This window comes from Bombina bombina, chromosome 5 (genome assembly GCF_027579735.1).
Source record: "Bombina bombina isolate aBomBom1 chromosome 5, aBomBom1.pri, whole genome shotgun sequence".
Taxonomy (NCBI): Eukaryota; Metazoa; Chordata; class Amphibia; order Anura; family Bombinatoridae; genus Bombina; species Bombina bombina.
Window position 1 is genome coordinate 346,737,916 of NC_069503.1, and position 13,903 is coordinate 346,751,818.

The 13,903-nt window shown below is 44.0% G+C and overlaps 1 protein-coding gene across 2 annotated transcripts in view; it reads left to right on the forward strand.

The window, feature by feature from the left end:
- Positions 1–13,903, forward strand: part of KLHL7 (kelch like family member 7) — a 610,555-nt gene that overhangs the window by 481,995 nt on the left and 114,657 nt on the right. The gene's annotated exons all lie outside the window — the stretch shown is intronic.

Genomic DNA, 13,903 nt, shown 5'->3' on the forward strand with positions numbered 1-13,903 from the left:
AGATAATTAGCTCTTGCATACTATTAGGCTTAAAAAGAGTTCAGTAAGCCATTGTGTTAAGTTATCACATGTGTCAGCTCATAATATCTTGAAATTCTGTTAGCTTATCTGAAAATAGTTTAGAATCTCTTCTACAACAGAGGTTGGTGGTCTAACATTTGATCACCAATTAAGTGTTAATTTTTACCTTCCTGAGCTTCAAAGCCAGTCTGAACCAACTGACCAAATGCATTGAACAAAGGTACAATCCAGCATATTAAGTGGGGAGGGGAGGGGAGGGGAGGGGAGGAAAGGTTTAAGCTAAATCCTGGTATGTAATTAGCAAGGCATCTCATGTCTGACTTAAAGTGAATGTAAATTTTCTCTTAATTAGCAATCAATATCAATTCACAGTCATTGCATTAGTTAAAACGCATTATTAAAAAAAAAAAAAAATCAAAATATCTCTTTATATTTTATATGTAAACTTAGCTCCGTTATTGTTCTAACTCCTCCCATCCATTTCTTCCGGTATTTCGGCATTACGTATAGAGCAGCCCCTCCCGCTCTATTACGTATTTGAAAAGCTCGTTCACGATGATTAGTTATTTTGTGCATGCGTTTAACACTCAGTGTATAATATGCACATACGTTATTAAATGATTACGAAATCTCTATCGGCACTGAAGAAAATGAGTGCTGGAATTTTCTGCGCATGCTTGAATCGTGTACGCGCAGCGCTTCAAGATCAATCAGCATTTTTGGAACGCATGCGCATAAACAATTTCTGACATCTGCGAAAAGGGGCTGGACGCCACGGGGTGTGAAAGATTATTAGTAGAATAGATTGTCAATCAACGTTGGATATGCGGTCCAAAATGGCGGGCGGAGGAAGCGAGTAAGACAATTCAGAATAAATAAGTATATATATCGATTACATGTTAGATTAAAAAAAAAAAGATGAATTAAAGTCCACTTAATTTTGATTGCTAAACAATATGAGATTGGGCGATAGCATTGACTTTACATCCACTTTAAGATTTGGAATACACATAATGTATTCAGTGATAAAAAGAGCATGCTCAAACTTACTATTTGAGAGATTTCATACTTATTCCATCATATATATATATATATATATATATATATATATATATATATATATAATATCTGTATTGTACACTGACATCTACAGATGCCCTGACACGTTTCAAATCTTATACGCCCAAGGGCAGATTTCTCCCCTCAAGCCTGTCTTCCAGACCAGAAAAGAGGGAAGCCTTTCTGGGGTACGTGTGGGATCTGTCCTCCTTAGGGGTCATTGTCCAGGTACCTATCGCAGAAAGAGGTTTGGGAACTTTTTGCCCGATCTTGGACCTAAAGTGCTTAAACAAATTTTTAAACGTCCCCTCGTTCAAGATGGAGGCGATAAGGTCCATCCTTCCCTTAGTTCAGAAAGGACAGTTCATGACCAGTATAGATCTGAAGGATGCTTACCTTCACGTTCCAATCCACAGGGATCACTTCCAGTTGCGTTCCTGGACCAGCACTTCCAGTTCACTGCACTTCCGTTTGGTCTAGCTACTGCTCCAAGAATTTTTACGAAGGTTCTAGGGGCTCTTCTAGCCATTTCCAGAACCCGGGGTATAGCAGTAGCTCCCTACTTGGACGATATTCTGGTACAAGCACCATCTTTTCGTCTGGCGGAGGACCATTCGGAATCTCTTCTCTCTCTTCTTCGATCTCATGAATGGAAGATAAACATAGAAAAGAATTCTCTTATTCCAAGCACCAGGGTAGAATTCCTGGGTATTATAATAGTCTCCATATCCATGAGGCTATTTCTAACAGACCAGAGACTTTGCAAGCTTGCTTCGGCATGTCTTGCCCTCCAGACCTCCTTAAGGCCCTCTGTGACTCAGTGTATGGAGGTAATTGGTCTCATGGTATCCAGCATGGACATCATAATTTCCTTTGCCAGGTTCCGTCTCAGACCGCTGCAACAGTGGAACGGCGATCATTTGGATCTGTCTTAACAGATCTCTCTGGACAACCGTTCGAGAGAATCACTCTCTTGGTGGCTCTCTCCAGATCATCTGTCCCGAGGGACATCCTTCTTAAGACCATCCTGGGAGATTGTGACTACGGATGCAAGTCTATCAGGATGGGGAGCTGTTTGGGGTGCCAAGAAGGCACAGGGACTGTGGTCTCAGGAGGAACGCTCGCTCCCGATCAACATTCGGGAACTTCGAGCAATCTTCAATGCTCTGAAGGCTTGGCCCCTTCTGGGTTCGTCCCGGTTTATCAGATTTCAGACAATATAACCTCGTGGCTTACATCAACCATCAGGGCTGAACGAGAAGCTCCCTAGCAATGAGGGAGGTATCTCAAATTCTGGAGTGGCCCACAGCTGTTGGCTGTCAGCGATCCACATTCCGGGTGTGGACAACTGGGAAGCAGATTTTCTCAGCAGACAATCCTTTCATCCGGGGGAATGGTCTCTCCATCCCAAAGTGTTTGCGGAGATATGCAACAAGTGGGGGACGCCAGAGATAGATCTCATGGCGTCTCGTCTCAATACCAAGCTAATCAGATATGGGTCGAGGTCCAGGGATCCTCATGCAGAGCTAATAGATGCATTAGCAGTGCCTTGGAGGTTCAATCTAATTTACCTTTTCCTGCCGTTACCACGTCTTCCTCGTGTAGTGGCCCGCATCAAGCAGGAGCAGGCATCAGTGATACTGATTGCTCCATTGTGGCCGCAAAGGATGTGGTTTGTGGATCTGGTGAGGATGTCCTTATCTCCTCCGTGGAAGTTACCTTGTCGCAGAGATCTGCTGGAACAAGGTCCTTTTGTTCATAAAAATTTAGATTCTCTGAGGCTGACTGCGTAGAGATTAAACGCTTAGTCCTAGCCAAGAGAGGTTTCTCCAACATAGGTGTGTCCGGTCCACGGCGTCATCCTTACTTGTGGGATATTCTCTTCCCCAACAGGAAATGGCAAAGAGCCCAGCAAAGCTGGTCACATGATCCCTCCTAGGCTCCGCCTACCCCAGTCATTCTCTTTGCCGTTGTACAGGCAACATCTCCACGGAGATGGCTTAGAGTTTTTTAGTGTTTAACTGTAGTTTTTCATTATTCAATCAAGAGTTTGTTATTTTCAAATAGTGCTGGTACGTACTATTTACTCAGAAACAGAAAAGAGATGAAGAATTCTGTTTGTATGAGGAAAATGATTTTAGCAACCGTAACTAAAATCCATGGCTGTTCCACACAGGACTGTTGAGAGCAATTAACTTCAGTTGGGGGAACAGTTTGCAGTCCCTTGCTGCTTGAGGTATGACACATTCTAACAAGACGATGTAATGCTGGAAGCTGTCATTTTCCCTATGGGATCCGGTAAGCCATGTTTATTACGATTGTAAATAAGGGCTTCACAAGGGCTTATTTAAACTGTAGACTTTTTCTGGGCTAAATCGATTGATTATTAACACATATTTAGCCTTGAGGAATCATTTTATCTGGGTATTTTGATATAATAATATCGGCAGGCACTGTTTTAGACACCTTATTCTTTAGGGGCTTTCCCAAAGCATAGGCAGAGTCTCATTTTCGCGCCGGTGTTGCGCACTTGTTTTTGAGAGGCATGGCATGCAGTCGCATGTGAGAGGAGCTCTGATACTTATAAAAGACTTCTGAAGGCGTCATTTGGTATCGTATTCCCCTTTGGGTTTGGTTGGGTCTCAGCAAAGCAGATACCAGGGACTGTAAAGGGGTTTAAAGCTTAAAACGGCTCCGGTTCCGTTATTTTTAGGGTTAAAGCTTCCAAAATTGGTGTGCAATATTTTCAAGGCTTTAAGACGCTGTGGTAAAAATTTGGTGAATTTTGAACAATTCCTTCATGTTTTTTCGCAATTGCAGTAATAAAGTGTGTTCAGTTTAAAATTTAAAGTGACAGTAACGGTTTTATTTTAAAACGTTTTTTGTACTTTCTGATCAAGTTTATGCCTGTTTAACATGTCTGAACTACCAGATAGACTGTGTTCTGAATGTGGGGAAGCCAGAATTCCTATTCATTTAAATAAATGTGATTTATGTGATAATGACAATGATGCCCAAGATGATTCCTCAAGTGAGGGGAGTAAGCATGGTACTGCATCATTCCCTCCTTCGTCTACACGAGTCTTGCCCACTCAGGAGGCCCCTAGTACATCTAGCGCGCCAATACTCCTTACTATGCAACAATTAACGGCTGTAATGGATAATTCTGTCAAAAACATTTTAGCCAAAATTAACCCTTGTCAGCGTAAGCGTGGCTGCTCTGTTTTAGTTACTGAAGAGCATGACGACGCTGATATTAATATCTCTGAAGGGCCCCTAACCCAATCTGAGGGGGCCAGGGAGGTTTTGTCTGAGGGAGAAATTACTGATTTAGGGAACATTTCTCAGCAGGCTGAATCTGATGTGATTACATTTAAATTTAAATTGGAACATCTCCGCATTTTGCTTAAGGAGGTATTATCCACTCTGGATGATTGTGAAAATTTAGTCATCCCAGAGAAACTATGTAAAATGGACAAGTTCCTAGAGGTGCCGGGGCTCCCAGAAGCTTTTCCTATACCCAAGCGGGTGGCGGACATTGTTAATAAAGAATGGGAAAGGCCCGGTATTCCTTTCGTCCCTCCCCCCATATTTAAAAAATTGTTTCCTATGGTCGACCCCAGAAAGGACTTATGGCAGTCAGTCCCCAAGGTCGAGGGAGCGGTTTCTACTTTAAACAAACGCACCACTATTCCCATAGAGGATAGTTGTGCTTTCAAAGATCCTATGGATAAAAAATTAGAAGGTTTGCTTAAAAAGATGTTTGTTCAGCAGGGTTACCTTCTACAACCCATTTCATGCATTGTCCCTGTCACTACTGCCGCATATTTCTGGTTTGATGAACTGCTTAAGGTGCTCGATAGTGACTCTCCTCCTTATGAGGAGATTATGGACAGAATCAATGCTCTCAAATTGGCTAATTCTTTCACTCTAGACGCCTCTTTGCAATTGGCTAAGTTAGCGGCTAAGAACTCTGGGTTTGCTATTGTGGCGCGCAGAGCGCTTTGGTTGAAATCTTGGTCGGCTGATGCGTCTTCCAAGAACAAGCTACTAAACATTCCTTTCAAGGGGAAAACGCTGTTTGGTCCTGACTTGAAAGAGATTATCTCTGATATCACTGGGGGTAAGGGCCACGCCCTTCCTCAGGATCGGCCCTTCAAGGCAAAAAATAGACCTAATTTTCGTCCCTTTCGTAAAAACGGACCAGCCCAAGGTGCTACGTCCTCTAAGCAAGAGGGTAATACTTCTCAGGCCAAGCCAGCTTGGAGACCAATGCAAGGCTGGAACAAGGGAAAGCAGGCCAAGAAACCTGCCACTGCTACCAAGACAGCATGAAATATTGGCCCCCGATCCGGGACCGGATCTGGTGGGGGGCAGACTCTCTCTCTTCGCTCAGGCTTGGGCAAGAGATGTTCTGGATCCTTGGGCGCTAGAAATAGTCTCCCAGGGTTATCTTCTGGAATTCAAGGGACTTCCCCCAAGGGGGAGGTTCCACAGGTCGCAGTTGTCTTCAGACCACATAAAAAGACAGGCGTTCTTACATTGTGTAGAAGACCTGTTAAAAATGGGAGTGATTCATCCTGTTCCATTAAGAGAACAAGGGATGGGGTTCTACTCCAATCTGTTCATAGTTCCCAAAAAAGAGGGAACGTTCAGACCAATCCTAGATCTCAAGATCTTAAACAAATTTCTCAAGGTCCCATCGTTCAAGATGGAAACCATTCGAACTATCCTTCCTTCCATCCAGGAAGGTCAATTCATGACCACGGTGGATTTAAAGGATGCGTATCTACATATTCCTATCCACAAGGAACATCATCGGTTCCTAAGGTTTGCATTCCTGGACAAACATTACCAGTTCGTGGCGCTTCCTTTCGGATTAGCCACTGCTCCAAGGATTTTCACAAAGGTACTAGGGTCCCTTCTAGCGGTGCTAAGACCAAGGGGCATTGCAGTAGTACCTTACCTGGACGACATTCTGATTCAAGCGTCGTCCCTTCCTCAAGCAAAGGCTCACACGGACATTGTCCTGGCCTTTCTCAGATCTCACGGCTGGAAAGTGAACGTGGAAAAGAGTTCTCTATCCCCGTCAACAAGGGTTCCCTTCTTGGGAACAATTATAGACTCCTTAGAAATGAGGATCTTTCTAACAGAGGCCAGAAAAACAAAGCTTCTGGACTCTTGTCGGATACTTCATTCCGTTCCTCTTCCTTCCATAGCTCAGTGCATGGAAGTGATCGGGTTGATGGTGGCGGCGATGGACATAGTTCCTTTTGCGCGCATTCATCTAAGACCATTACAACTGTGCATGCTCAGTCAGTGGAATGGGGACTATACAGACTTGTCTCCGAAGATACAAGTAAATCAGAGAACCAGAGACTCACTCCGTTGGTGGCTGTCCCTGGACAATCTGTCTCAAGGGATGATGTTCCACAGACCAGAGTGGGTCATTGTCACGACCGACGCCAGTCTGATAGGCTGGGGCGCGGTCTGGGGATCCCTGAAAGCTCAGGGTCTTTGGTCTCGGGAAGAATCTCTTCTACCGATAAATATTCTGGAACTGAGAGCGATATTCAATGCTCTCCAGGCCTGGCCCCAGCTTGCGAGGACCAGGTTCATACGGTTTCAATCAGACAACATGACGACTGTTGCGTACATCAACCATCGGGGGGGAACAAGGAGTTCCCTAGCGATGGAAGAAGTAACCAAAATTATTCTTTGGGCGGAGTCTCACTCCTGCCACCTGTCTGCTATCCACATCCCAGGAGTGGAAAATTGGGAAGCGGTTTTTCTGAGTCGGCAGACATTGCATCCGGGGGAGTGGGAACTCCATCCGGAAATCTTTGCCCAAGTCACTCACCTGTGGGGCATTCCAGACATGGATCTGATGGCCTCTCGTCAGAACTTCAAAGTTCCTTGCTACGGGGCCAGATCCAGGGATCCCAAGGCGGCTCTAGTGGATGCACTAGTAGCACCTTGGACCTTCAAACTAGCTTATGTGTTCCCGCCATTTCCTCTCATCCCCAGGCTGATAGCCAGGATCAAGCAGGAGAGGGCGTCGGTGATCTTGATAGCTCCTGCGTGGCCACGCAGGACTTGGTATGCAGATCTGGTGAATATGTCATCGGCTCCACCTTGGAAGCTACCTTTGAGACGAGACCTTCTTGTTCAGGGTCCGTTCGAACATCCGAATCTGGTTTCACTCCAGCTGACTGCTTGGAGATTGAACGCTTGATTTTATCGAAGCGAGGATTCTCAGATTCTGTTATCGATACTCTTGTTCAGGCCAGAAAGCCTGTGACTAGAAAGATTTACCATAAAATTTGGAAAAAATATATCTGTTGGTGTGAATCTAAAGGATTCCCTTGGGACAAGGTTAAGATTCCTAGGATTCTATCCTTCCTTCAAGAAGGATTGGAAAAAGGATTATCTGCAAGTTCCCTGAAGGGACAGATTTCTGCCTTGTCGGTATTACTTCACAAAAAGCTGGCAGCTGTGCCAGATGTTCAAGCCTTTGTTCAGGCTCTGGTTAGAATCAAGCCTGTTTACAAACCTTTGACTCCTCCTTGGAGTCTCAATTTAGTTCTTTCAGTTCTTCAGGGGGTTCCGTTTGAACCCTTACATTCCGTTGATATTAAGTTATTATCTTGGAAAGTTTTGTTTTTAGTTGCGATTTCTTCTGCTAGAAGAGTCTCAGAATTATCTGCTCTGCAGTGTTCTCCTCCTTATCTGGTGTTCCATGCAGATAAGGTGGTTTTACGTACTAAACCTGGTTTTCTTCCAAAAGTTGTTTCTAACAAAAACATTAACCAGGAGATTATCGTACCTTCTCTGTGTCCAAAACCAGTTTCAAAGAAGGAACGTTTGTTGCACAATTTGGATGTTGTTCGCGCTCTAAAATTCTATTTAGATGCTACAAAGGATTTTAGACAAACATCTTCCTTGTTTGTTGTTTATTCAGGTAAAAGGAGAGGTCAAAAAGCAACTTCTACCTCTCTCTCTTTTTGGATTAAAAGCATCATCAGATTGGCTTACGAGACTGCCGGACGGCAGCCTCCCGAAAGAATCACAGCTCATTCCACTAGGGCTGTGGCTTCCACATGGGCCTTCAAGAACGAGGCTTCTGTTGATCAGATATGTAGGGCAGCGACTTGGTCTTCACTGCACACTTTTACCAAATTTTACAAGTTTGATACTTTTGCTTCTTCTGAGGCTATTTTTGGGAGAAAGGTTTTGCAAGCCGTGGTGCCTTCCATTTAGGTGACCTGATTTGCTCCCTCCCTTCATCCGTGTCCTAAAGCTTTGGTATTGGTTCCCACAAGTAAGGATGACGCCGTGGACCGGACACACCTATGTTGGAGAAAACAGAATTTATGTTTACCTGATAAATTTCTTTCTCCAACGGTGTGTCCGGTCCACGGCCCGCCCTGGTTTTTTTAATCAGGTCTGATATTTTATTTTCTTTAACTACAGTCACCACGGTACCATATGGTTTCTCCTATGCAAATATTCCTCCTTAACGTCGGTCGAATGACTGGGGTAGGCGGAGCCTAGGAGGGATCATGTGACCAGCTTTGCTGGGCTCTTTGCCATTTCCTGTTGGGGAAGAGAATATCCCACAAGTAAGGATGACGCCGTGGACCGGACACACCGTTGGAGAAAGAAATTTATCAGGTAAACATAAATTCTGTTTTTTCTGCGAGAGTGATTGATACTCTCATTCAAGCTTGTAAGCCAGTTACTCATTGCATCTATTATAAGGTGTGGAGAACCTACTTATTCTGGTGTGAAGAGTGTGGATTTTCCTGGTATAAAGTTATGGTTGCCAGGATCCTATCGTTTCTCCAGGATGGACTGAAGAAGGGCCTTTCTGCCAGTTCCCTGAGGGGACAGATTTCAGCCCTATCTGTTGTACTGCACAAGAGGCTTTCAGGGCTTCCCGATGTACAGTCCTTTGTTAAGGCTCTGATTATGATCAGACCTGTGTTTAGATCTAAGGCCCCTCCTTGGAGTCTAAATCTTGTTCTTAAGGTGTTGCAACGGGCTCCGTTTGAGCCTATGCATGAGATTGACATTAAATTGTTGTCCTGGGAGGTTCTTTTTCTACTGGTTATTGCTGCTGCACACAGAGTATCTGTGATTGCTGCCTTGCAATGTGAGCCTCCTTGTCCTGGTGTTCCACTCTGATAAGGCTGTCCTACGTACTAAGTTAGCTTTTCTTCCTAAGGTTGTGTCAGACCGCAACATCAATCAAGAGATTGTGGTTCCTTCCTTGTGTCCAAATCCTTCTTCTGCAAAGGAACGTTTGATTCATAATCTGGACGTGGTTCGCGCCTTAAAGTTCTACCTTCAGACTACTAAGGATTTTAGACTAACTTCGTCCTTGTTTGTTGTCTATTCTGGGAAGTGTAAGTGACAGAAGGTCTCTTCAACTTCCTTATCTTTTTGGTTAAGGAGTGTTATCCACCTTGCTTATGAGACAACGGGACATAAACCTCCTCAGAGGATTACGGCTCATTCTACTAGAGCAGTGGCTTCCAATTGGGCCTTTAAGAACGAGGCCTCTATGGATCAGATTTGTAATGCGGCTACCTGGTCCTCCTTACACATTTTTTCTAAATTTTACAAGTTTGATGTTTTTGCTTCGGCTGAAGCAGCTTTCAGGAGAAAGGTTTTGCAGGGTGTGGTGCCTTCAGATTAGGGTCCGCCTCTTTTTTTGTCCCTTCCATTATCATTTGGTGTCCTCTAGAGCTTGGGTATAAGTTTCCCAACAGTAAGGAATGATGCAGTGGACTCTCCTTATATTAAGAAGGAAAACATAAATTATGCTTACCAGATAATTTAATTTCCTTCTGTATAAGGAGAGTCCATGGCCCCCGCCCGTGTTCTCCGATGGGCGGCCCTCTAAATTATATTTTTCTTCTGGCACCATTTGTACCCTGATATTTCTCCTACTGTTCCTTGTTCCCTCGGCAGAATGACTGGGGGATGGGGGAAGTGGGAGAGGTATTTAAGCCTTTGGCTGGGATGTCTTTGCCTCCTCCTGGTGGCCAGGTTCTGTATTTCCCAACAGTAATGAATGATGCCGTGGACTCTCCTTATACAGAAGGAAATTAAATTATCTGTTAAGCATAATTTATGTTTCTCTTGTTAAGTGTAGTCAGTCCACGGGTCATCCATTACTTATTGAATATATCTCTTCCTAACAGGAAGCTGCAAGAGGATCACCCAGCAGAGCTGCTACATAGCTCCTCCCCTCACATGTCATATTCAGTCATTCTCTTGCAGCCTAACTAGATAGGTCGCTGTGAGAGGTCTGTGGTGTTTTTTAACTTAGTTTATTTCTACAATCAAAAGTTTGTTATTTTAAATGGCACCGGAGTGTGCTGTTTATTCTCAGGCAGCATTAGAAGAAGAATCTGCCTGCGTTTTCTATGATCTTAGCAGACGTAACTAAGATCCACTGGCTGTTCTCATCTGAGGAGTGAGGTAACTTCAGAGAAGGGGAATAGCATGCAGGGCCCCCCTGCAAATGAGGTATGTGCAGTAATTATTTTTCTGAGGAATGGAATTGACTGAGAAAATACTGCTGATACCAATGTAAAGTAAGTTCAGCCTTAAATGCAGTGATAGCGACTGGTATTAGGCTGGTGAGTGTGTGTACACTGAATGTATTTTTCTAAGGAATGGAATTGACTCTGAAAATACTGTTAATACTGAAATAATGTATGAGCCTTAACTGCAGTAAAAGCGACTGGTAGCAGGCTTATTAATGACAATTCATAACTTTTCAAATGTATGTTTAAAACGTTTACTGGCATGTTAATCGTTTTTTGTGAGGTACTTGGTGATAAAACTTATTGGGGCATGATTTTTACCACATGGCCATCTTTGTTTTCTGCATAGAAACAGTTTTCTGAGCTTCCCCACTGTTGTAATATGAGTGGGAGGGGCCTGTTTTAGCGCTTTTTTGCGCAGTAAAAATTCAGTCACAATCTGTCTACTTCATCCTCCATGATCCAGATCGTCTCTAGAGAGCTCAGGGGTCTTCAAAATTCATTTTGAGGGAGGTAATCAGTCACAGCAGACCTGTGACAGTGTGTTTTGACTGTGAGAAAAACGTTAATTATTAAATTGTTAATCCGTTTTTGGGTATTAAGGGGTTAATCATCCATTTGCTGGTGGGTGCAATCCTTTGCTAACTTAATACATTTACTGTGAAAAATTGGTTGCTATAACTATTTTGGTTCATTGTTATTTCAACTGTGACAGCTTTTTGTGCTTCTTAAAGGCACAGTAGCGTTTTTTATATTGCTTGTAAATTTATTTAGAAAAGTATTTCCAAGCTTGCTAGTCTCATTGCTAGTCTGTTTAAACATGTCTGACACAGATGAATCTCTTTGTTCACTATGTTTAAAGGCCAATGTGGAGCCCAATAGAAATTTATGTACTAATTGCATTGATGCTACTTTAAATAAAAGTCAATCTTTACATGTAAAGAAATTATCACCAGACAACGAGGGGGAAGTTATGCCGACTAACTCTCCTCACGTGTCAGTACCTTCGCCTCCCGCTCAGGAGGTGCGTGATTTTGTGGCGCCAAGTACATCAGGGAGGCCCTTACAAATCACTTTGCAAGACATGGCTACTGTTATGACAGAAGTATTATCTAAATTGCCAGAATTAAGAGGCAAGCGCGATAGCTCTGGGTTAAGGACAGAGCGCGCGGATGAGGTGAGAGCCATGTCAGATACTGCGTCACAGTTTGCAGAACGTGAAGACGGAGAGCTTCATTCTGTGGGTGACGGATCTGATCCAGGGAGACTGGATTCAGAGATTTCTAATTTTAAATTTAAGCTTGAGAACCTCCGCATATTGCTAGGGGAGGTATTAGCGGCTCTGAATGATTGTAACACGGTTGCAATTCCAGAAAAATTATGTAGGTTGGATAGATACTATGCGGTACCGGTGTGTACTGACGTGTTTCCTATACCTAAAAGGCTTACAGAGATTATTAGCAAGGAGTGGGATAGACCTGGTGTGCCCATTTCCCCTCCTCCCATATTTAGGAAAATGTTTCCTATAGACGCCACCACACGAGACTTATGGCAGACGGTCCCTAAGGTGGAGGGAGCAGTTTCTACTTTAGCTAAGCGTACCACTATCCCGGTGGAGGATAGTTGTGCCTTTTCAGATCCAATGGATAAGAAATTAGAGGGTTACCTTAAGAAAATGTTTGTTCAACAAGGTTTTATTTTACAGCCCCTTGCATGCATTGCGCCTGTCACTGCTGCGGCGGCATTCTGGTTTGAGTCTCTGGAAGAGGCCATTCGCACAGCTCCATTGGATGAAATTATGAACAAGCTTAAAGCACTTAAGCTAGCTAACGCATTTGTTTCTGATGCCGTCGTACATTTAACCAAACTTACGGCTAAGAACTCCGGATTCGCCATCCAAGCGCGCAGAGCGCTATGGCTTAAATCATGGTCAGCTGACGTGACTTCTAAATCTAAATTGCTTAATATTCCTTTCAAAGGGCAGACCTTATTCGGGCCCGGCTTGAAAGAAATTATAGCTGACATTACGGGAGGTAAGGGCCATGCTCTACCTCAGGACAGGGCCAAATCAAAGGCCAAACAGTCTAATTTTCGTGCCTTTCGTAACTTCAAGGCTGGAGCAGCATCAACTTCCTCCGCTCCAAAACAGGAAGGAGCTGTTGCTCGTTACAGGCAGGGCTGGAAAGTTAACCAGTCCTGGAACAAGGGCAAGCAGGCCAAGAAACCTGCTGCTGCCCCCAAGACAGCATGAAGAGAGGGCCCCCTATCCGGAAACAGATCTAGTGGGGGGCAGACTTTCTCTCTTCGCCCAGGTTTGGGCAAGAGATGTCCAGGATCCCTGGGCGTTGGAGATCATATCTCAGGGATATCTCCTGGACTTCAAAACTTCTCCTCCACAAGGGAGATTTCATCTTTCAAGGTTATCAGCAAACCAAATAAAGAAAGAGGCGTTTCTACGCTGTGTACAAGACATTTTACTAATGGGGGTGATCGACCCAGTTCCGCGGACGGAACACGGGCAGGGATTCTATTCAAATCTATTTGTGGTTCCCAAGAAAGAAGGAACCTTCAGACCAATCTTGGACTTAAAAATCCTAAACAAATTTCTAAGAGTTCCATCATTCAAAATGGAAACTATTCGAACCATCCTTCCCATGATCCAAGAGGGTCAGTACATGACCACAGTGGATTTAAAGGATGCCTACCTTCACATACCGATTCACAAGGATCATTATCGGTATCTAAGATTTGCTTTCCTAGACAGGCATTACCAGTTTGTAGCTCTTCGGATTAGCTACGGCTCCAAGAATCTTTACAAAAGTTCTGGGCTCACTTCTGGCGGTACTAAGACCGCGAGGCATAGCGGTGACTCCGTACCTAGACGACATTCTGATACAAGCGTCAAGTTTTCAAACTGCCAAGTCTCATACAGAGATAGTTCTGGCATTTCTGAGGTCGCATGGGTGGAAGGTGAACGTGGAAAAGAGTTCTCTATTGCCACTTACAAGAGTTCCCTTTCTAGGGACTCTTATAGATTCTGTAGAGATGAAAATTTACCTGACAGAGGCCAGGTTATCAAAACTTCTAAATGCTTGCCGTGCCCTTCATTCCATTCCACACCCGTCAGTAGCTCAGTGCATGGAAGTAATCGGCTTAATGGTAGCGGCAATGGACATAGTACCATTTGCGCGCCTGCATCTCAGACCGCTGCAATTGTGCATGCTAAGTCAGTGGAACGGGCATTACTCAGATTTGTCCCCCCTACT